The sequence below is a fragment of the Paramormyrops kingsleyae genome, chromosome 25, assembly GCF_048594095.1.
Source record: "Paramormyrops kingsleyae isolate MSU_618 chromosome 25, PKINGS_0.4, whole genome shotgun sequence".
NCBI classification, from domain to species: domain Eukaryota; kingdom Metazoa; phylum Chordata; class Actinopteri; order Osteoglossiformes; family Mormyridae; genus Paramormyrops; species Paramormyrops kingsleyae.
Genome location: NC_132821.1, coordinates 1,332,789 through 1,343,806, shown reverse-complemented (window position 1 = coordinate 1,343,806; position 11,018 = coordinate 1,332,789). Strand labels below are relative to the sequence as shown.

Sequence of the window (11,018 nt, the reverse complement as noted above, 5' to 3'; positions counted from 1 at the left end):
TTTTTGGTTTTGATCTCCTGCCTGTTTGGTGACCATTCTTTTGCTCGCCCCCTCAGGCACTGTCGCTTTGGATTGTGTGTTTACTGTGCGTTTGTACTGTGGTTCGTACGGAGTGACTGCCTTTTTGTTTTGCGAGACGGGGTGATTTATTGTACCTTTGGTTATGGAGATAGCTTTAGTTTTGTTGTTTCGTTTTCCCTTTTTGTTACCATTAGGTTTAGATTAGTTTCGGGACGTGTTCATTGGCTGTTTTGTTTGTTGTTTTGGCCTGGGCCACTCCCGAAGTTTGTTGCACCTCGTGTTTGTAACCGTGTCTGTGAATAAATATAAAAAAACTACAAAAAAAGATCCCTTTGTTTCCTGTGTTCCTTTTTCCCGTTCCCTGGTTGTCTCGTCTGCCCCTCTCCTTTTCCCTTACCTTTCTGTTGGTCCTCAACCCTCGACTGGGGATCGTAACACACACACACACACACACACATACACATATACACTCACCTAAAGGATTATTAGGAACACCATACTACAGTATTTCTGAATTGCTAAAACACATTTTTTGAATGTTTCTCTCACTTTCTCAAAACCTTAAACACAAATCACCAAACTTAAGCTACACTGTCAAAACCTTTGACTTGTCTTGCTATATCAATCAATTGATTCAGAACTATGTTATCTTTACCCAAAACCAAACACTTTTCAGATAACACACACATCCAGCTAATGCATAAACACTACACAGCAGTCATTACACACTACACAGATAAATGCAAAACACTGCACTCAGGGCAGAGCAGGGGAAAAAATGTATTTACAGTTTTTCTCAATTGCTAAAACACTAAAACCCATTAGCTGAAGAAAGTTCTCAGTTGCCTGACCTCATTTAGCTAATTGTGCAGTCTGTTGTCAATACCTTAAACCATTTCACATGGTAAAACACCATATGCAGATCTTACTTAGACTTTTCAGCAAAACTCTAAACACATTCTCTTTCTCAAAACACATTCTACACTCTAATGCACACGTCATCCATACTGGTAAACACAAGCAGCAATGCTCAAATACAATTATGCTACGTTCACACTGCGAGCGGCGAGAGCGTCAAAGCGACCGGAAGTCATTCATTCTCTATGGGAGGGAGCGTCGGGAGGCGTCGGGAGGCGTCGAGGAGCGGCGCGGCGCGGCGCGATCTGGGCGGCGGGAGCGTCAGACAGAAGTTGAATCCAGTCAACTTTATGGTAATGAGCTGTGACGCGGTTGGGCGGCAACCAATGGGAATGCAGAGATGCTTCGCTAAAGAGAGCGCCGCAGAACATAAGCGTGTAAACTTTTGTTCCGACCCCACCGTTCCTAGGCACAATGGAGGAGAGACTTGTTATTGCTGTGGCCGGGTACCCAGTTATATATAATGTGTCTCTTTTTGCGTACAGGGACATAAATAAAAAAAATGAGGCATGGACCAGAGTGTCCGAAACAGTCGGTGTTCCAGGTGAGATGGTGAAGTGCATAATATATTTTTTTGTGAAAAAGGAAGGAGATCAGTAGTAATTTTGGCGCCATAGCAGAGAAAACAGTGCAAATTGTCGGTAATGTTAAACCTATTTATAGCATAACATAATTATGTGTTTTAGTCGAACTGTCGTGATACATTTTAAGTACTATTTATGTTAACTAAAGAAAATAATGATATTGCATTCAAATATTAATGGCATTAAAAATGGCATTAAAATATTAAGTGATAGCACATGTATAGTTCGAGCATTATATTATTAATTAAGCACATGTGACATTTTAGGGGAAATTAAGCAGTTTTTTGGGATTCTGATGCAATTACATGTTACCATGCAAACAAGCTGAACTGTGCATTTTGAAATGTAGGTAATTGTCTTTTCACTAGTTAACGAGTGTAAAAAAAGGTGGAAATCACTGAGGGACACCTATAGGAAAGAGAGGAAAAGGGAGGCAGAGAGGAAGAGGAGTGGTGCAGGAGCGAGCAGTGCCAGGCCATGGCGCTACAGTGGGGTCATGAGCTTCCTCAACCCCTTTCTGGACGACAGGGCCACGTCCAGTAATATGGATGGGTGGGGGGCTGCCCTGACCCCAGAGGAAGGTGAGGATGCCATGGCCGGGCATAGTCAGGCAGCACAGCAGAGCCAGGGGATCCAGGGAGAGCTGAGGCAGAGTCCAAGTTGTAGCCAGAGCCCACCACCACCAAGCCAGAGCCCACCACCACCAAGCCAGAACCCACCACCACCAAGCCAGAGCCAGTCAGGTCTGGAGGGGCAGGCAGAGCCCCAACAGAAAAGGAGAAAGAGGCAGCAGGGCACAGAATTTGAGGAGCGGATGCTCACTGTTTTGGAGACAGTGAATAGAAGGGAGAGCCCTCCTCCTGAGGACAGTGACAGCCTTTTTTTTAAAAGTCTCTTGGAGGACTTCAGGTCACTGTCTCATAGGAAAAGGCAGGACCTGAAGTTTCAGATACATAAATTAGTGTATGAGGCTAAATGTGAAGAGGATGGACACACAGACAGCATCTAACACTGAAGAGAGTAACGGGGTGCTGCTGTCAGCGCTGTGAGGGTGTGAGCTTAATTCCCTTGCAGTACTGTCAGCTGCACCTTGTGCTCTCTCCCACACACACACACGCACGCACGCGCACACAGACACAGACACACACACACACAAAGTTGGCAACATGTTCATTTTGTTCGAGGCCCTATTCATACAATTGTTTTTGTAATTTTTTCTATAAAAAAAAATTCACAACATTTCTGTGTTTTATATTATTTTCAAAATGTATCATACTCTAACAGAAAACGTGGGGGAGAGTGGGTGTTGTCACAGTTTTTTAAATGACTGTGAAGAATACATCAGTGTTGAAAATATCTTAATCTTGGGCACATGCTGTGTTCATTAGCTTTGTCATATGATTTTTCAGTGCAACATTTATTATCTAATAGTGCACTTCTGGCAGCCTGCTCCAAACGGTGGTAATTAATTGTGAATGTAGACTTGTTATATTTCATTTCCCAGCTGCTAGTTGTACTCCAATATTACTGTAACTAAACTCAGCATCTCAAGTGCGAGAGATCAGTGTCCAATTTACCCACCCACCTGCACATATCATATACAGCATACCACATAAAGCAATTAGCAGTGGTAAGTAAAACTTGTAAAGCACAATAAATAGCACAGTAACTAATACATTTTAGTAGAGGCTGCTGACACTTAGAAAAGATGATTTCAGTGTTTGGATGAAAGGTGACACTGTAATCAATTATTATCCTGAGGTATCTGCATGAATCAACCCTGTCTATAGGCTGGTTATTAACTGACAGTGTGGGGATGTTCTAGACATCAAAGTAGGATCTTATGATTAAATTGAAAAGAAAATGCTCTTTTTTGAGTAATTGGTGGCTCTTAAAAGAGCCTTTTAGCAGCCATGGATTATGCCATGGGTTGCCAGGGGACAACTCCTTCTGCAGAGAAATACGAAGCAAATGTCTCCTTGACACGGATAGCCTCCCGTGAGGAGTTGTTGCTGCCCACTTGGGTGACCTCCTGCAGGCCTGCAGCCTCTCCATCTCCAGCCGATTCCATGGGCATCACCCTGGTGCTCGCAGTCCTCCTCAGGAAGTTATGCAGGACACAGGTAGCCTTTACACAGATGTCCACATTGGCAGGACTGATGCCAATGACCCTTCTGTATATGCGCCACTGAGCAGCCAAAATGCCAAAGGCATTTTCAACAATCAGCCTTGCCCGGGACAGCCTGTAATTAAAAACTCTGTGCCTGCTGCAGAGGTTGGCTCCTGGATAAGGCCGCATGAGGTCTCGACGGAGCGGAAAGGCCTCATCCGCCACAAACACATGTGGCTGTGGCCCCAAATGCTCTGCACCTGGCAGCAGAGCATCTTCTGGCAAGCCAAGGGTCCCATCTCGGAGTGCCTGGCCGAAGGTGGAGTTAGACAGTGAGCCACCATCACTCGTCCTCCCATAGCTGCCCACATCCACTACCCGGAAGCAGCACTGGGCATCCACCACTGCCAGGAGCACAATAGAGAAAGTTCCCTTATAGTTATAGAATAGGGACCCAGAGTTATCAGGAGCCCTGATCACCACATGTTTCCCATCAATGGACCCAAGACAATTGGGGAAGTTCCACCGATGGAGAAAGTCAGTGGCAATCCTTTGCCAGTCCTCTGTGGTGGGGACTGGCATGAACTCCATCACCAAGGCATCCCATATGGCCCTGGCAACCTCAGCCACAATTCCTGCCACGGTGCTAACTCCGACACGATAGCTAAAAGCTATGGTGCGGTATGAATCACCAGTGGCTAAGAATCTGGAAGGGGGGAAGAAAAATACACACACACACACGCACACACACATGACAGAATGAGCATTAAACAATATTATCAATCAGTAAATAGTACCATAGCTGAATGACATGTCTAGATCATGTAAAACGCAAAGCAAATTAAATATAATTTTATTTATTCAAAAACTCACCGTAGACAAATTGCAAGGCGCTCAGCGGGACAAATAGCGCACTGATAGCTGGTGTCTAGCCTCGTAATGCGGGGCCCCACTTTTGACAGCAGGCTGTCAAACTGCCCCTTGTCCAGCCTGAAATACGTCTAGAACCTGCCATCATCCAGACGCAACTCCTGCACCAGCCGGTGATATTCCCCGTGCTGCTGACGCGCCTGGAGAATCGGGTGCACCCACTGCGATCTCCTACGTCTCCGTTTATGCAGGTAAATCAGTGCTGCACAAGTAACTACTTGGCGATCATCCATTGTGAGAAGGTAAATTTGAAAAGAAGCGCTACACTATTTATAGGTAACATTTTAAGTGGGAATGCAAATAACTGGCTCACAACAATATTTATTTGACAAATTATGTCCTATCAGGAGTCGGCGCAAAGATAAAAGCTACACGTTTGTTTGTTTTGCGGCCCCTTTAAAAAATTCTCAGAGCCTGGCATTCTGAGCGGCATTGTCCCCGCCCACTCTATGACGTCAGAGAGCGTCTCCGGCGTTGGCTAGCGTCGCGTTCAGGGCGGCGGGAGCGACGGCTGGCGCCTTTGACGCTCGCGGTGTGAACGTAGCATTAGAGATAACATGTCATTGATTGAACACAACCACTCAAAATTGATGTCACCTGTTTCAAATGATGTGACACAACCAATATAAGTCAGTTCAGAGAGCAAACAGGTTGTTGAAGGTAGAAAGGAGAAAGTCTGAGCATGGATAGAAGAAACAATGTGAGAGGACGAGTGCGTATGCAAGGTGGGTGACGAGGAGGAGGAGGATAACAAGAAAGAGGAAGAGGGTGAGGAAGAGGAAAAGGAGGAGGGCGGCAAGAAAGAGGAGGAGGAAGAGGAAGACAAAGAGTGGAAATATCTGATGAAATTCGAGCAACAGTCATAGACCATGTTCTTGTCCATGGACTGACAATGAGGGAAGCAGGACTAAGAGTGCAACCCAATTTGAGCCGATTTTCTGTGTCCACCATAGTAAGGACATTCAGAGAAGAGAACAGGTACAGTATACTACTCTATTTTTGTAATTGCAAATTTACTGTACTACACTCTATGCAACTGTTTCAATAGACATTTGTAAAGTTCATCACTGTATGTATAGTACTGCATGAATATTTGTTGTAACTGCACATCTACTTTTTGTAGAATTGCGAGGCTGCCACATGCAGGTGGAAGGATGGCTTTATTCACTCAAGAGCAAGAGGCTGTTATAGTGGGCATGGTCCTTCAAGATAATGTAATACGACTCAGAGAAATCCAGGAACGAGTGATACAAGACAACACACACTTCCAGGGAATCAACAGTGTGAGCATTTCCACAATTGACCGTGTCCTCCATCGTAACAGGATGCGATTGAAACAAGTATACAAAGTACCCTTTGAGCGCAACTCACCAAGGGTGAAAGAACTGCGAGCTCATTATGTGCAAGTAAGTGTACATTCAGAAACATTTACTGTAATCCAGATTTTCTACAGTACTAACACATGTGTGAATGACATTACTCTTCAGTACATACAATGTATGTGAATCAGAAGTGCATACAGTAGGCTTAATTGTACTCTACAGTATAGCACTGTCTCTGTATGACTTACAAAATTCTAAATACAGAATATTGTATTTCTACACAGACAATATTTGACTTGGAATCCTTGGACAGACCCCATGACTTCATCTTTGTCGATGAAGCAGGCTTCAATCTAACAAAGAGGAGACGGAGAGGCCGAAACATCATTGGACAGCGGGCCATTGTTGAAGTCCCTGGTCAACGAGGTGGCAATGTCACCATCTGTGCTGCGATTAGCAACCATGGTGTTCTACATCACCATGTTACACTCGGGCCATATAACACCCAGCACCTTCTAAGATTTATTGCCAATCTAAGAGATATTTTATTTGAGCTGCAGGTTCAAGATCATCAGGGTCAAGAGCTAAAAGAGAATCCCATTCCCACCTGTGTGATAGTGTGGGACAATGTCAGTTTCCACCGAGCTGCTCCGGTAAGGGAATGGTTTAACATCAATGAGCAGTTTATGAACTTGTACCTCCCTCCATACTCGCCTTTCCTGAATCCGATTGAGGAGTTTTTCTCCTCTTGGAGATGGAAAGTGTATAATAGACAACCCTACACCAGAGTAAATCTTCTGCAAGCCATGGATTTAGCTTGTGGTGATGTAGGTGAGGAATCATGTCAGGGCTGGATACGGCACACAAGAGGCTTCTTCCCCCGTTGCCTGAGGAGGGATAATATTGCTTGTGATGTTGAGGAAGTGCTCTGGCCTGACCCAGCCCAAAGACGAGAAGAAGCAAATCGATCACGTTTACTCCTTTGATTTTTGTCCCTTTTAGTATTGTATACTGTAGTACAGTGCATTGTATGCTGTTTACTGTACAATGAACAAACTGTATGGGCCAAAACATTGAGATTAAAAATTTGCTTCTCCCTGAGAACTATATGTTTTGAACAATGTGTTTTCTGTTTTTTGTTGTGTTGTTTACTGAGTGCTTGATAGTGTATATCATTTTGATCACTTTGTTTTTGATTTGAGAGCAGTGCTTGATTTTGAACACAGGTAAAACAGTTTTTAGGCGAAAGTTTCATTTTGCAAGAGGACTCAGAGGTTTTGTAAATAGTGCTTGAAGATGAGGTTATGCATTTAATGGTTTCAGAAAATGGAGCAAGGTTTCAGAAATTGTGTTTTAGCAATTGAGAAAAACTGTATTATGAAGTATTTACACAATCCTGCACACATATAAATGTAGTCACAAACAAAGAATGCAGCAGATCGATAGCAAGCAATGTCTTGGAATCATTCTGCCTCAGCATCATGCCTCTGGGCATGGTCAGGCCACAGGACCTCATCAACGTCACAGGCAATCCTGTCCCTTGCTAAACAACGGGGAAAGAATCCTTTAGCATTCCGAATCCAACCTTGAATCGCTTCCACTCCAATGTCGTCACATGCTGCATCCATTGACTGAATGAGATTTTCCTGTGCATAAGGATTTCTGTCATAGACCTTCCACCTCCATGCAGAAAAAATTCTTCAATGGGATTAAGGAAGGGCGAGAATGGTGGGAGGCACACATTTATAAAACGTGGGTTATTTTCAAACCACTCACAGATTCTAAGACCACGGTGAAAGTTCACATTGTCCCAGATTACCACATACATGGGATGCTCTGCCTGCTCATCACCTCTCTCTTCACGTCTCAGTAATGCTTCCTGTAGAGCATACAGAAACGTTATAAGATGGGCAGTGTTGTAAGGCCCTAAAGTCACATGGCGGTGAATAACCCCGTAGCTGCTGATGGCAGCACATATGGTCACGTTGCCACCACGCTGCCCTGGCAACTCTACAATGGCACGTTGACCAATAATGTTGCGGCCTCTCCTTCTCCTCTTGGTGAGATTGAAGCCAGCTTCATCCAAGAAGATGCACTCATGAGGCCTCTCCATGGAATCCAGTTGAAACAATCTCTATAGAAAAGAACAAAAATTTATTTTTGAAGTAACGTAAATTACATAGCATTCCAGGCTTCATGCCTCTATATACATGTGCTGCATTACATTCAACACAGTAAAGATGTACAGTAACTCAATAGTGCTGTCTAATCTCTGGACATGATTACTTACTTGTACATATTGATATCGTAGCTCTTTTACCCTTTCAGAATTTCTCTCAAATGGTACTCTGTAGGCTTGTTTGAGACTTATCAGGTTGTGTTTCAGGACACGGTCAATTGTGGAGAGACTCACACTGTTGATTCCTTCAAAGTTCACGTTGTCTTCCTCAACTCGCTGTTGTATTTCATGCAGACGAATGAGATTATTTTGAAGGACCATATTGACAATAATGGTCTCCTGCTGTTGTGAGAACATACCCCTCCTTCCACCGGCATGTGGCAGTCTTTCAATTCTAGCAAATAAAACCTCTTGTTAGAATTGTACAGACAGGCCTAATGCATTGAAATGTCACCAAATATGTACAATACATAAAATACTATTATTTTTAGTACTACTATTAGTTTTACTGTAATACTGCTAGAAAAGGGCCAATTTTTAGAGATATGTTACAGTAATTTACTGAGACGTTCCACAACTATACATACTGTACTGTAAGTTTGAGGGACCACAAATGATAGTACACTTACCTGTTCTCTTCTCTGAATGTCCTGACAATGGAGGCCACAGAGAACCTGCTTATATTTGGTTGAACACGTAGTCCTGCTTCCCTCATACTCATTCCATGAACCAGAACATGGTGTATGATTGTTGCTCTAATTTCATTGGAAATGATGGCTCTTCTTCTTCCTCCTCCTCTGTCTCCTCCTCCTCCTCTTCTGTCTCCTCCTCCTCTTCTGTCTCTTCCTCCTCCTCCTCCTCGTCCACTTCCACTTCCTCCTTCTCTCCTGCCCTCCATTGTGAAAATCACACATGCCATTTGGATTTCACATGGCTTTATATCCTGATTATTGATTAGGTGCAACACATTACTGATTTGAAACAGGTGTGTTAAATTTTGAGTGCTTGTGTGTTACCGATGACAACAGTGTGTTGCTTGTGTTTCACTTTTGGGGCTGTGTTGTGCCATTCTGAGTTGAAGTGCACCACAATGCTACGTGTGCCTTGTCAATGACAATGTGTTTACAGTTTTGCACAAAGACTGATTCCGATTTGCTAGTTGTGTCTAACCACATGAGAACTGTTTAAAGTTCTGCAAACTGTGTGATTCAATCAATAAAGTGGTTTGTACACTTGCAACTTTGGTTTTGCAAATGGATTTTAGTGTTTTAGCAATTCAGAAATACTGTAATACGGTGTTTGACCCCCTTTCGCCTTCAGAACTGCCTTAATTCTACATGGCATTGATTCAACAAGGTGCTGAATCAGTATTCTTTAGAAATGTTGTCCCATATTGATAGGATAACATCTTGCAGTTGATGGAGATTTGTGGGATGCACATCCCAAAGATGCTCTATTGGGTTGAGATCTGGTGACTGTGGGGGCCATTTTAGTACAGTGAACTCATTGTCATGTTCAAGAAACCAATTTGAAATGATTCGAGCTTTGTGACATGGTGCATTATCCTGCTGGAAGTAGCCATCAGAGGATGGGTACATGGTGGTCATAAAGGGATGGACATGGTCAGAAACAATGCTCAGGTAGGCCGTGGCATTTAAACGATGCCCAATTGGCACTAAGGGGCCTAAAGTGTGCCAAGAAAACATCCCCCACACCATTACACCACCACCACCAGCCTGCACAGTGGTAACAAGGCATGATGGATCCATGTTCTCATTCTGTTTACGCCAAATTCTGACTCTACCATTTGAATGTCTCAACAGAAATCGAGACTCATCAGACCAGGCAACATTTTTCCAGTCTTCAACTGTCCAATTTTGGTGAGCTCGTGCAAATTGTAGCCTCTTTTTCCTATTTGTAGTGGAGATGAGTGGTACCCGGTGGGGTCTTCTGCTGTTGTAGCCCATCCGCCTCAAGGTTGTGCGTGTTGTGGCTTCACAAATGCTTTGCTGCATACCTCGGTTGTAACGAGTGGTTATTTCAGTCAAAGTTGCTCTTCTATCAGCTTGAATCAGTCGGCCCATTCTCCTCTGACCTCTAGCATCAACAAAGCATTTTCGCCCACAGGACTGCCACATGCTGGATGTTTTTCCCTTTGCACACCATTCTTTGTAAACCCTAGAAATGGTTGTGCGTGAAAATCCCAGTAACTGAGCAGATTGTGAAATACTCAGACCGGCCTGTCTGGCACCAACAACCATGCCACGCTCAAAATTGCTTAAATCACCTTTCTTTCCCATTCTGACATTCAGTTTGGAGTTCAGGAGATTGTCTTGACCAGGACCACACCCCTAAATGCATTGAAGCAACTGCCATGTGATTGGTTGATTAGATAATTGCATTAATGAGAAATTGAACAGGTGTTCCTAATAATCCTCTAGGTGAGTGTATATCATGAGCAATGTCAGGAGGAAAGCCAGACATAACATGAAAATGAGACAGATTTTTGGTTAAAACGCACTCTCTTTTCACTCCAAAGCAAAGGGCCTTCTTCTCAAGAGCTGCTTTCACATGTCTGTAACTTTTTGCAGTGCAAAATCGACAGAAGAAATCACCTGAAAAACTTTCAATGAAGCCTGCAATACTGTGTGCCCCCAAATTATCAGCCACAACACTCTGCACTGTACCTCTAAGAGACTTGCCTAGTAAAGGGACATACACACCATGGTCCTCAAGATTTTTAAGGTCTTGAAGAAGAGGTTCTAACACTTTGTCGTAACCATATATTTTCACATCGATACTTTTGCAAAGTATTGCAAGAAAAATAGATGACAAAGATGAGTGCGAGCCAGGTGGCAGATTAACTAGTACCCAATAAACACCGCAAAGCTTGTGTTTCTTCCGAGAGGTGCCCAAGGGATTGCAGGTTTCAAAGTCATCCACATACAGACGAA

At 43.6% G+C, this 11,018-nt stretch overlaps 1 long non-coding RNA gene across 1 annotated transcript; it reads left to right on the top strand.

Moving 5' to 3' along the window:
• Nucleotides 1-1,144: 1,144 nt before the first annotated feature.
• On the top strand, nt 1,145-2,640 carry LOC140582837 (uncharacterized). Its single transcript, XR_011985627.1, has 3 exons — nt 1,145-1,232; nt 1,425-1,483; nt 1,892-2,640. It is a non-coding gene; the product is annotated as an uncharacterized lncRNA (long non-coding RNA).
• The last annotated feature ends 8,378 nt before the right edge of the window (nt 2,641-11,018 follow it).